The 10,281-nt window shown below is 26.5% G+C and overlaps 1 long non-coding RNA gene across 1 annotated transcript; it reads left to right on the top strand.

Annotated features, from left to right (window-relative positions):
• The first annotated feature begins 912 nt into the window (after positions 1-912).
• LOC112904135 lies at positions 913-5,667 on the top strand. The gene is made up of 5 exons (XR_003230912.1): positions 913-991; positions 2,689-2,768; positions 4,569-4,648; positions 5,310-5,386; positions 5,459-5,667. It is a non-coding gene; the product is annotated as an uncharacterized LOC112904135 (long non-coding RNA).
• Positions 5,668-10,281: the final 4,614 nt, after the last annotated feature.

The raw sequence follows: 10,281 nt of genomic DNA, 5'->3' as shown, positions 1-10,281 counted from the left end.
TTTGTATCACAATTGTTATTTTCGGAACAGTTTAGTCCTTATCGAATGCAATTTTCTAAAGTTTGGAGTGTTTTATATGCACATTTGAGCGTTAAGTGATAAAATTGAATTAATATTAATTGGTGGTTGTAAAAGCGTGAGGAATGTACCTGAGCTTTCGGGGAAAATTCCATCATAAAAGGTAAGCGTTTGTTAAAGTTTTATTAATCCTTTATAGGAAATTATACTGAAATTGTTTCGACGTACGTAATTGCTTCAGGTAGCAATTCATTAGGAAAGCTTATATTTAGGAGAAATACTTTAAATTTAAAAGTAGGTATTAGTAGATATTTTTAATGACGTAGTTGAGGTATTACACAAAGCGAAGATTTATCAAATTTTATTGTGTAGTTTAAGGGTTCGTATTTTAAAATTTGCATTTTCATAAATTGAAATGTTCTCACTGAATTTCGATAAATATAATACTAATTTTAAATATTCTCAGTTAATTTAGTAATGGAGTTTTCTTTATTTATTCATACACCCAGATTCGACAGGACTTTTCTGGAAAATCCTTGCACCAGTCGAAGTATATCTTAAACTGCGCAAAGAATAGTATAAATTTAAATTAAAGTTGAAGTTCTCTTCGTGTATTTAGATGTGCATTAAAATTTGTTTAGAAAATGTAATATACTATTGGGTTGTTCGGAAAGTCATTTCGTTTTTTACCTACAGAGGATTTAATTGTATTNCATTCTATAATTTATTTATAATTTAATAATAATGATTTGCATTCATGTAGTAAATGAACAAGTCATTTTATCCACTCTTTATACTCTTTATGATTATTTCAATAAATTATAACTTGGAACTACAACAATAACTAAATTAATTGTTTTTGAAATAAAGAGCGCAATTGTTTTTTTCTTTCAGAATTTTCTGAGGACATAGTTGGTTCTTTTACTAATGCATAGATAATGGAAGAAAATGAGCTTACAAACGTAGAAAATGGGTAAGTGTTGAAGTTAAAGCTCCTTAAAACTTTGAATTTATATTTTATAAATGCTTTTCTTGCTACGTTCTGAAATTTAAGTGCATTCATGAACCATGAGTCTCCTACTGATTAAAGGGAAATGAATGATTTTAATACCTTAATTATTTAATTTACCTCGTTAATGTGCAAACGAATGTAGGTTTATTAAAAAATACTTAAATCAAATAGCTTTCAAGTATGAGTAAAACCAAAATCTAAATTTTTAATTAAGTATAAGTTCAAGCATTTTATATTTTAATAAGTTGTGTCATATTCTCTATCTGTCTTAAAAAAAAATACTCTTCATGATTATTTCAATGAATTATTACTTGGAACTAAAACACTAACTGAATCAATCGTCTTTGAAATAAAAAGCGTAATTGTTGATAATGTTATACTTTATTAATACAAATTTATTTTCTAGATTTTCGACACTTATTTTTTATCCTTTTTTTTCGAACCTTTCCCGCTATTTTCCTTTGTCATACTTCTTAAATTGACTTTAGAATACAACTCTCTATTCCTTAAAATTTCCTTCGCTTGACTCATTCTCCTAACACATGATTCAGACATTCTATGTACCTCCCTGTCCTTATCCTTCTTCCTATATTTACACCCCCTCATTCCCTGTTCTAAATTTCACTGGCACGTTTATTTCTCCTCTCCTAAATTCTTTGGAACCTAATCCCCTTGCCAGTCCTTTCACATATTCTTAGATCCTCTCCCCTTATCATTTCCATGCATCTGATTACTATCCCTTTATCGCTTCTTCCCATATCTTCCCCTCATTTTTGGCGTGCTTCTCTTTAATTGCAATACCCACTTGATACATCTTTTATCTAAAACCTTCATGTGCTTTTTTAATCCTTACTATTTTCTTATAAATCTTCATTATCCTTTACATTCGCCCCTTTTTTATCCCCACCTTTATTAGTATATTCATTACCTTCCCCTTATTATGTACGTGTATATTTTATACCCTGTATCCATAATTATAATACCTCTGTAACTTTTGGCACTTTCCCTCTTCCTGTTCTTCAATACCGGACCAATTGCCCGACACTTCCATGCTTCTGACATCTTTTTCTTTTTCCACACCCGTACCATATTTTGCTATAATTTCTCCAATTCTATATCCATGCTTCTAGTATCGTATTCCCTTTCCACAACTCTAACATATTTTGCAAAAATTTCTCTAATACTATATCCATTACAAGTCTCCAAGCCTCTCCAGGAATTCCATTCAGCCCAACCGTTGTGTCCTTATTTAGTGCCACTATTTATTTTATAATTTCCTCCCTTACCAGCCCCCAACAAGTTATTTTCGTTGTATTTTTAACTTCCTTTAGTGTTACATTACTAGAATTATATTTGCTGTATGTTGGGTTGCCTATATGTTATATAGCAAATTAAAGTTTAAAATATTGTGAAAAATAATAAAGTAGCATCCCTAACTGCATGTACATACAAAATATATTGTTCAATGGTGAATATTCATCAAGCAACTTTAAAGAAACCGGAAATATAGCTCAATTATAGCCTTTGTTCTAAATTGTCCCGGCNGTCTAAAAAAAAAATACTCTTCATGATTATTTCAATGAATTATTACTTGGAACTAAAACACTAACTGAATCCATCGTCTTTGAAATAAAAAGCGTAATTGTTTTTTCTTTTAGAATTTTCTGAGGACATAGATGGTCTCTTCTGCTACTGGATAGATAATGGAGGAAATTGAGTTTACAAACGTAGGAGAAGGGTAAGTTATTACAATTAAAACCCCTCAAAACTTTTTCATTTATGTTTTATAAATGATTTTCTTGTTGCATCTTCTGTGATGATAATTACGTTCTGAAATTTGAGTGTATTCATGAACCGTAAGTCTCTTACTGATGTAAGGGAAATTAATGATTTTTATACCTCAATTTTTAATTAACTTCCTTAATGTATAAACAAATGTAGGTTTATTAAAAAATACTTAAGTTAAATAGCTTTCAGGCATGAGTAAAACTAAAATCTAAATTTTCAATTTTAAGTACAAGTTCAAGTATTTTATATATTTAATAAGTTGTGTCATATTCTGTACTTATTGTAAAGAATTACTTTAAAATCTATGCTGTGAAAAGTTTTCTTTGAGGTAGTTCCAATAAATTTGAAATTGGAACTACAAGTTGTTAAGGTGAATTAAATAAATTAAGGTCTGCATTTGTAAAATGGAAAGCATCATGTGATTTTTTGACAAAACTAGAAATTTCATTTTGTCCCCCAGCAAGGCGTCTTATGCGTTGAAATGTGGACCATTTTATGGTTCCAATAGGTAGTTGTAGTTAAAACAGCAGCATCGAAAATGATTGTTTAATTTGTTTAAATAAATTTAACATTTGAATTGAAATAAGAACACAATGCGGTTTTTGTTTTAGAATTTTCTTCAGACACCTTCAGTTGTGTTGCTAATGGAGGAAGGTGGACGAATTGGATGTCACAAACATAGAAAAAGGTAATTAATTTGCAATTAGAACTCTTGTAAAGTTTTTAATCTTTAGTTTACAACTGTTTCTTCCTGTTGCAGCTGCCATGATGAGAAATTCGTTTTGAAATTTGACTACGTTCTTGAATCAATCTACAATCTTCTACCTTCTTCTGCTGATGCAAAGGAAACTAATAATTTTATATTATAGGCTCATTTTTTAATTCAGATTATTAATGTGTAAATAAAAGTGGATTTATTGAAAAGTCCTTTAGTTAAATAGTTTTCATATTTTAGAAAAATGTTCCTTTTGTATCTATTTGTTAGATGAACTGTTTGCCTTCTTATCTTTGAAACTTTTGAATTCTTGGTAATTTGGTAAATTCATAATTTGAAGTGTTTCATATTTTAATAACTTGCATTCTTACAGCAAAGCTGTGATTTAATCTAAAGTATATCAACATTTTTATTCACTTATCTCTATGTTTACTCTTTTCTTTAGTTGTGTGTAAATTTTTATGTTACTTTTGTATTAGTCAGATAAAATTATTTGTACATTGGTCAGAATTTTCAAAAAAAATAATAAGAAAGCAGACATTATTTGTAAATTTAAGTAATTATCATTTTGATATCTATTTCATTTCGTGAAACTTTAGCTTTTCCAAACTGAAATCTAATTTCAATTAACTATAATTATACCATTTTATACTTTAATAAGTTGCATCATGTTGTGTTTAGAAAAAAAATAATTTAAACTTTAAACAACGTATTCTGTATACTTAAAAGTTGTCTTTAAGATGGATCCAATAATTGTTTTTTATATTCTTTCTTTACGTTCATCTCCACAAATGTAGGTTTATTAAAAACTACTTAAGTTAAATAGGTTTCAGGTATGAGTAAAATTAAAATCTAAATTTTCAATTTTAAGTACAAGTTCAAGCATTTTATATTTTAATAAGTTGTGTCATATTCTGTACCTGTCTTAAAGAAAAATACTCTTCATGATTATTTCAATGAATTATTACTTGGAACTAAAACACTAACTGAATCAATCGTCTTTGAAATAAAAAGCGTAATTGTTTTTTCTTTTAGAATTTTCTGAGGACATAGATGGTCTCTTCTGCTACTGGATAGGTAATGGAGGAAATTGAGTTTACAAACGTAGGAGAAGGGTAAGTTATTATAATTAAAACCCCTCAAAACTTTTTCATTTATGTTTTATAAATGATTTTCTTGTTGCATCTTCTGTGATGATAATTACGTTCTGAAATTTGAGTGTATTCATGAACCATAAGTCTTCTACTGATGTAAGGGAAATTAATGATTTTTATACCTCAATTTTTAATTAACTTCCTTAATGTATAAACAAATGTAGGTTTATTAAAAAATACTTAAGTTAAATAGCTTTCAGGCATGAGTAAAACTAAAATCTAAATTTTCAATTTTAAGTACAAGTTCAAGTATTTTATATATTTAATAAGTTGTGTCATATTCTGTACTTATTGTAAAGAATTACTTTAAAATCTATGCTGTGAAAAGTTTTCTTTGAGGTAGTTCCAATAAATTTGAAATTGGAACTACAAGTTGTTAAGGTGAATTAAATAAATTAAGGTCTGCATTTGTAAAATGGAAAGCATCATGTGATTTTTTGACAAAACTAGAAATTTCATTTTGTCCCCCAGCAAGGCGTCTTATGCGTTGAAATGTGGACCATTTTATGGTTCCAATAGGTAGTTGTAGTTAAAACAGCAGCATCGAAAATGATTGTTTAATTTGTTTAAATAAATTTAACATTTGAATTGAAATAAGAACACAATGCGGTTTTTGTTTTAGAATTTTCTTCAGACACCTTCAGTTGTGTTGCTAATGGAGGAAGGTGGACGAATTGGATGTCACAAACATAGAAAAAGGTAATTAATTTGCAATTAGAACTCTTGTAAAGTTTTTAATCTTTAGTTTACAACTGTTTCTTCCTGTTGCAGCTGCCATGATGAGAAATTCGTTTTGAAATTTGACTACGTTCTTGAATCAATCTACAATCTTCTACCTTCTTCTGCTGATGCAAAGGAAACTAATAATTTTATATTATAGGCTCATTTTTTAATTCAGATTATTAATGTGTAAATAAAAGTGGATTTATTGAAAAGTCCTTTAGTTAAATAGTTTTCATATTTTAGAAAAATGTTCCTTTTGTATCTATTTGTTAGATGAANTTATATTTTTTTGAATAATAAATTAAAACACAACTTGTAACGTGACATATACACAACCCAACATACAGCCAATATTGCAACTCTAATAATGTAACTGTAAAGAAAATTGGAAAACATTTTTCACACGGAAAAACTTTTAAACGTGAAATTATTATTATTATCCTCGAAAAATTCCCAAAATATTACGAAAAAATATTTAATTTACCTACTATTTTTAAAGTCATTTTCATACAATATTTGGTTAACCAATTAAATAAGGGTTCTAAACGTAAAGTGGACGCTGCGAAAAGCAAGGTTAAAAGAATATGTTGTATTATACAAAGAACATGAAAATATTGTAGATGGAAAAGGTAAAAAACGAGGTGTTGAATGGAATTAAGAACAAACGGCAGTACGAAAGAAAGTATGAAACAGGATGGTGGAATATCTTTTGGGACTTGAAGAGCTAGTTAAAAACTGGTCTAGGTGGACCAGCTTTGACATCTATATTTTTTTCTTAAATTATAGCGATGGGAAACCAAGATCTGTGTACCTTCCTATCGTTGATAATGTTGATTGTGACCGTTTGGATTGCTGATTTGGGAACCTCATGTCCTCACGGCGTTGACGAAGAACTGAAGTGGTGCGAGGCGGACCCTGCAACAAAAAAAAACTATTTAATGTAATCTAATTTCAATTAACTATAATTATAGCATTTTATACTTTAATAAGTTGCATCATGTTGTGTTTAGAAAAAAAATATTTTATACTTTAAACAACGTATTCTGTATACTTAAATCATTTATTATTTTATCTTTGCTTCTTTTTATACTCAAATCATTGTTTTTTTATACTTATTCTATCCACATTCACTCCTCCATCTGTTCAATGCATCTTTATAGTCCTTTCTCTCCTTTCAACAACTACCCTCGATTCACCATTTTTTACTCCTATCAATTACCCTTATTATCTAAACAATCATGCTTTCTCTTATCATATTAATCATATCTTTCCAATCCTCAATCCCTTCAACCCTTTCTTCCACTCTGTTCCTAAAATCTCCTGTTGCTTCCTTCCCTCAGTCAAACACTTCTCCATATACCTGTTCACTTACTCTTTCATTTCTTTCTACTTTCAACACACTTTCTAATCGTAGGTGCTTCTTTTAACTTGAAAAATTCAATATTTTTTCCACCCTCTTCCATTTACCATCGCATAATCTATAACTGCACCTAATTAATAAATTCTTATCTTCGAAATTTTTGTATTCAAAATTGAATTCTTATTAATTAATCATTTAAACTATTTCATATTTTAATAATTTGCATTCGAATAGTAAAACTGTAATTTAATACAAAGTATATCAACATTTTTATGCACTTACCTTTATGTTTAGCCCTTACCTTAGTTCTGTGTAAATTTTTATTTTAGGTTTGTCAGGATTAACTGTTGCATGTAAAATTATTTGTACATTGGTCAGAATTTTCAAAACAATAAGAAAGCAGACATTACTTTTGAATTTAATTAATTATCATTTTGATATCCATTTCATTTCGTGAAACTTTAGCTTTTCTAAACTGAAATCTAATTTCAATTAACTATAATTATAGCATTTCATACTTTAATAAGTTGCATCATGTTGTGTTTAGAACAAAATTATTTTAAACTTTAAACAACGTATTCTGTATACTTAAAAGTTGTCTTTAAGATGGATCCAATAATTGTTTTTTATATTCTTTCTTTACGTTCATCTCCTCTCTATATATTTAATGCTTTTTCATATTCATTTATTGCTAACTTTATGTTTACTCCATTCTTTAGTTATGTGTAAATTTTTATTTTACTTTTGTAGCAGTCAGATAAAATTATTTGTACATTGGTCAGAATTTTCAAAAAAAAAAAATAATAAGAAAGCAGACATTATTTGTAAATTTAAGTAATTATCATTTTGATATCTATTTCATTTCGTGAAACTTTAGCTTTTCCAAACTGAAATCTAATTTCAATTAACTATAATTATACCATTTTATACTTTAATAAGTTGCATCATGTTGTGTTTAGAAAAAAAATAATTTAAACTTTAAACAACGTATTCTGTATACTTAAAAGTTTGAAAAACTTTAAGATGGATCCAATAATTGTTTTTTATATTCTTTCTTTACGTTCATCTCCTCTCTATATATTTAATGCTTTTTCATATTCATTTATTGCTAACTTTATGTTTACTCCATTCTTTAGTTATGTGTAAATTTTTATTTTACTTTTGTAGCAGTCAGATAAAATTATTTGTACATTGGTCAGAATTTTCAAAAAAAAAAAATAATAAGAAAGCAGACATTATTTGTAAATTTAAGTAATTATCATTTTGATATCTATTTCATTTCGTGAAACTTTAGCTTTTCCAAACTGAAATCTAATTTCAATTAACTATAATTATACCATTTTATACTTTAATAAGTTGCATCATGTTGTGTTTAGAAAAAAAATAATTTAAACTTTAAACAACGTATTCTGTATACTTAAAAGTTTGAAAAACTTTAAGATGGATCCAATAATTGTTTTTTATATTCTTTCTTTACGTTCATCTCCTCTCTATATATTTAATGCTTTTTCATATTCATTTATTGCTAACTTTATGTTTACTCCATTCTTTAGTTATGTGTAAATTTTTATTTTACTTTTGTAGCAGTCAGATAAAATTATTTGTACATTGGTCAGAATTTTCAAAAAAAAAAAATAATAAGAAAGCAGACATTATTTGTAAATTTAAGTAATTATCATTTTGATATCTATTTCATTTCGTGAAACTTTAGCTTTTCCAAACTGAAATCTAATTTCAATTAACTATAATTATACCATTTTATACTTTAATAAGTTGCATCATGTTGTGTTTAGAAAAAAAATAATTTAAACTTTAAACAACGTATTCTGTATACTTAAAAGTTTGAAAAACTTTAAGATGGATCCAATAATTGTTTTTTATATTCTTTCTTTACGTTCATCTCCTCTCTATATATTTAATGCTTTTTCATATTCATTTATTGCTAACTTTATGTTTACTCCATTCTTTAGTTATGTGTAAATTTTTATTTTACTTTTGTAGCAGTCAGATAAAATTATTTGTACATTGGTCAGAATTTTCAAAAAAAAAAAATAATAAGAAAGCAGACATTATTTGTAAATTTAAGTAATTATCATTTTGATATCTATTTCATTTCGTGAAACTTTAGCTTTTCCAAACTGAAATCTAATTTCAATTAACTATAATTATACCATTTTATACTTTAATAAGTTGCATCATGTTGTGTTTAGAAAAAAAATAATTTAAACTTTAAACAACGTATTCTGTATACTTAAAAGTTTGAAAAACTTTAAGATGGATCCAATAATTGTTTTTTATATTCTTTCTTTACGTTCATCTCCTCTCTATATATTTAATGCTTTTTCATATTCATTTATTGCTAACTTTATGTTTACTCCATTCTTTAGTTATGTGTAAATTTTTATTTTACTTTTGTAGCAGTCAGATAAAATTATTTGTACATTGGTCAGAATTTTCAAAAAAAAAAAATAATAAGAAAGCAGACATTATTTGTAAATTTAAGTAATTATCATTTTGATATCTATTTCATTTCGTGAAACTTTAGCTTTTCCAAACTGAAATCTAATTTCAATTAACTATAATTATACCATTTTATACTTTAATAAGTTGCATCATGTTGTGTTTAGAAAAAAAATAATTTAAACTTTAAACAACGTATTCTGTATACTTAAAAGTTTGAAAAACTTTAAGATGGATCCAATAATTGTTTTTTATATTCTTTCTTTACGTTCATCTCCTCTCTATATATTTAATGCTTTTTCATATTCATTTATTGCTAACTTTATGTTTACTCCATTCTTTAGTTATGTGTAAATTTTTATTTTACTTTTGTAGCAGTCAGATAAAATTATTTGTACATTGGTCAGAATTTTCAAAAAAAAAAAATAATAAGAAAGCAGACATTATTTGTAAATTTAAGTAATTATCATTTTGATATCTATTTCATTTCGTGAAACTTTAGCTTTTCCAAACTGAAATCTAATTTCAATTAACTATAATTATACCATTTTATACTTTAATAAGTTGCATCATGTTGTGTTTAGAAAAAAAATAATTTAAACTTTAAACAACGTATTCTGTATACTTAAAAGTTTGAAAAACTTTAAGATGGATCCAATAATTGTTTTTTATATTCTTTCTTTACGTTCATCTCCTCTCTATATATTTAATGCTTTTTCATATTCATTTATTGCTAACTTTATGTTTACTCCATTCTTTAGTTATGTGTAAATTTTTATTTTACTTTTGTAGCAGTCAGATAAAATTATTTGTACATTGGTCAGAATTTTCAAAAAAAAAAAATAATAAGAAAGCAGACATTATTTGTAAATTTAAGTAATTATCATTTTGATATCTATTTCATTTCGTGAAACTTTAGCTTTTCCAAACTGAAATCTAATTTCAATTAACTATAATTATACCATTTTATACTTTAATAAGTTGCATCATGTTGTGTTTAGAAAAAAAATAATTTAAACTTTAAACAACGTATTCTGTATACTTAAAAGTT

This window comes from Agrilus planipennis, unplaced genomic scaffold (genome assembly GCF_000699045.2).
Source record: "Agrilus planipennis isolate EAB-ADULT unplaced genomic scaffold, Apla_2.0 scaffold194, whole genome shotgun sequence".
Lineage (NCBI taxonomy): Eukaryota > Metazoa > Arthropoda > Insecta > Coleoptera > Buprestidae > Agrilus > Agrilus planipennis.
This window is presented reverse-complemented; position numbering and strand designations above follow the sequence as displayed.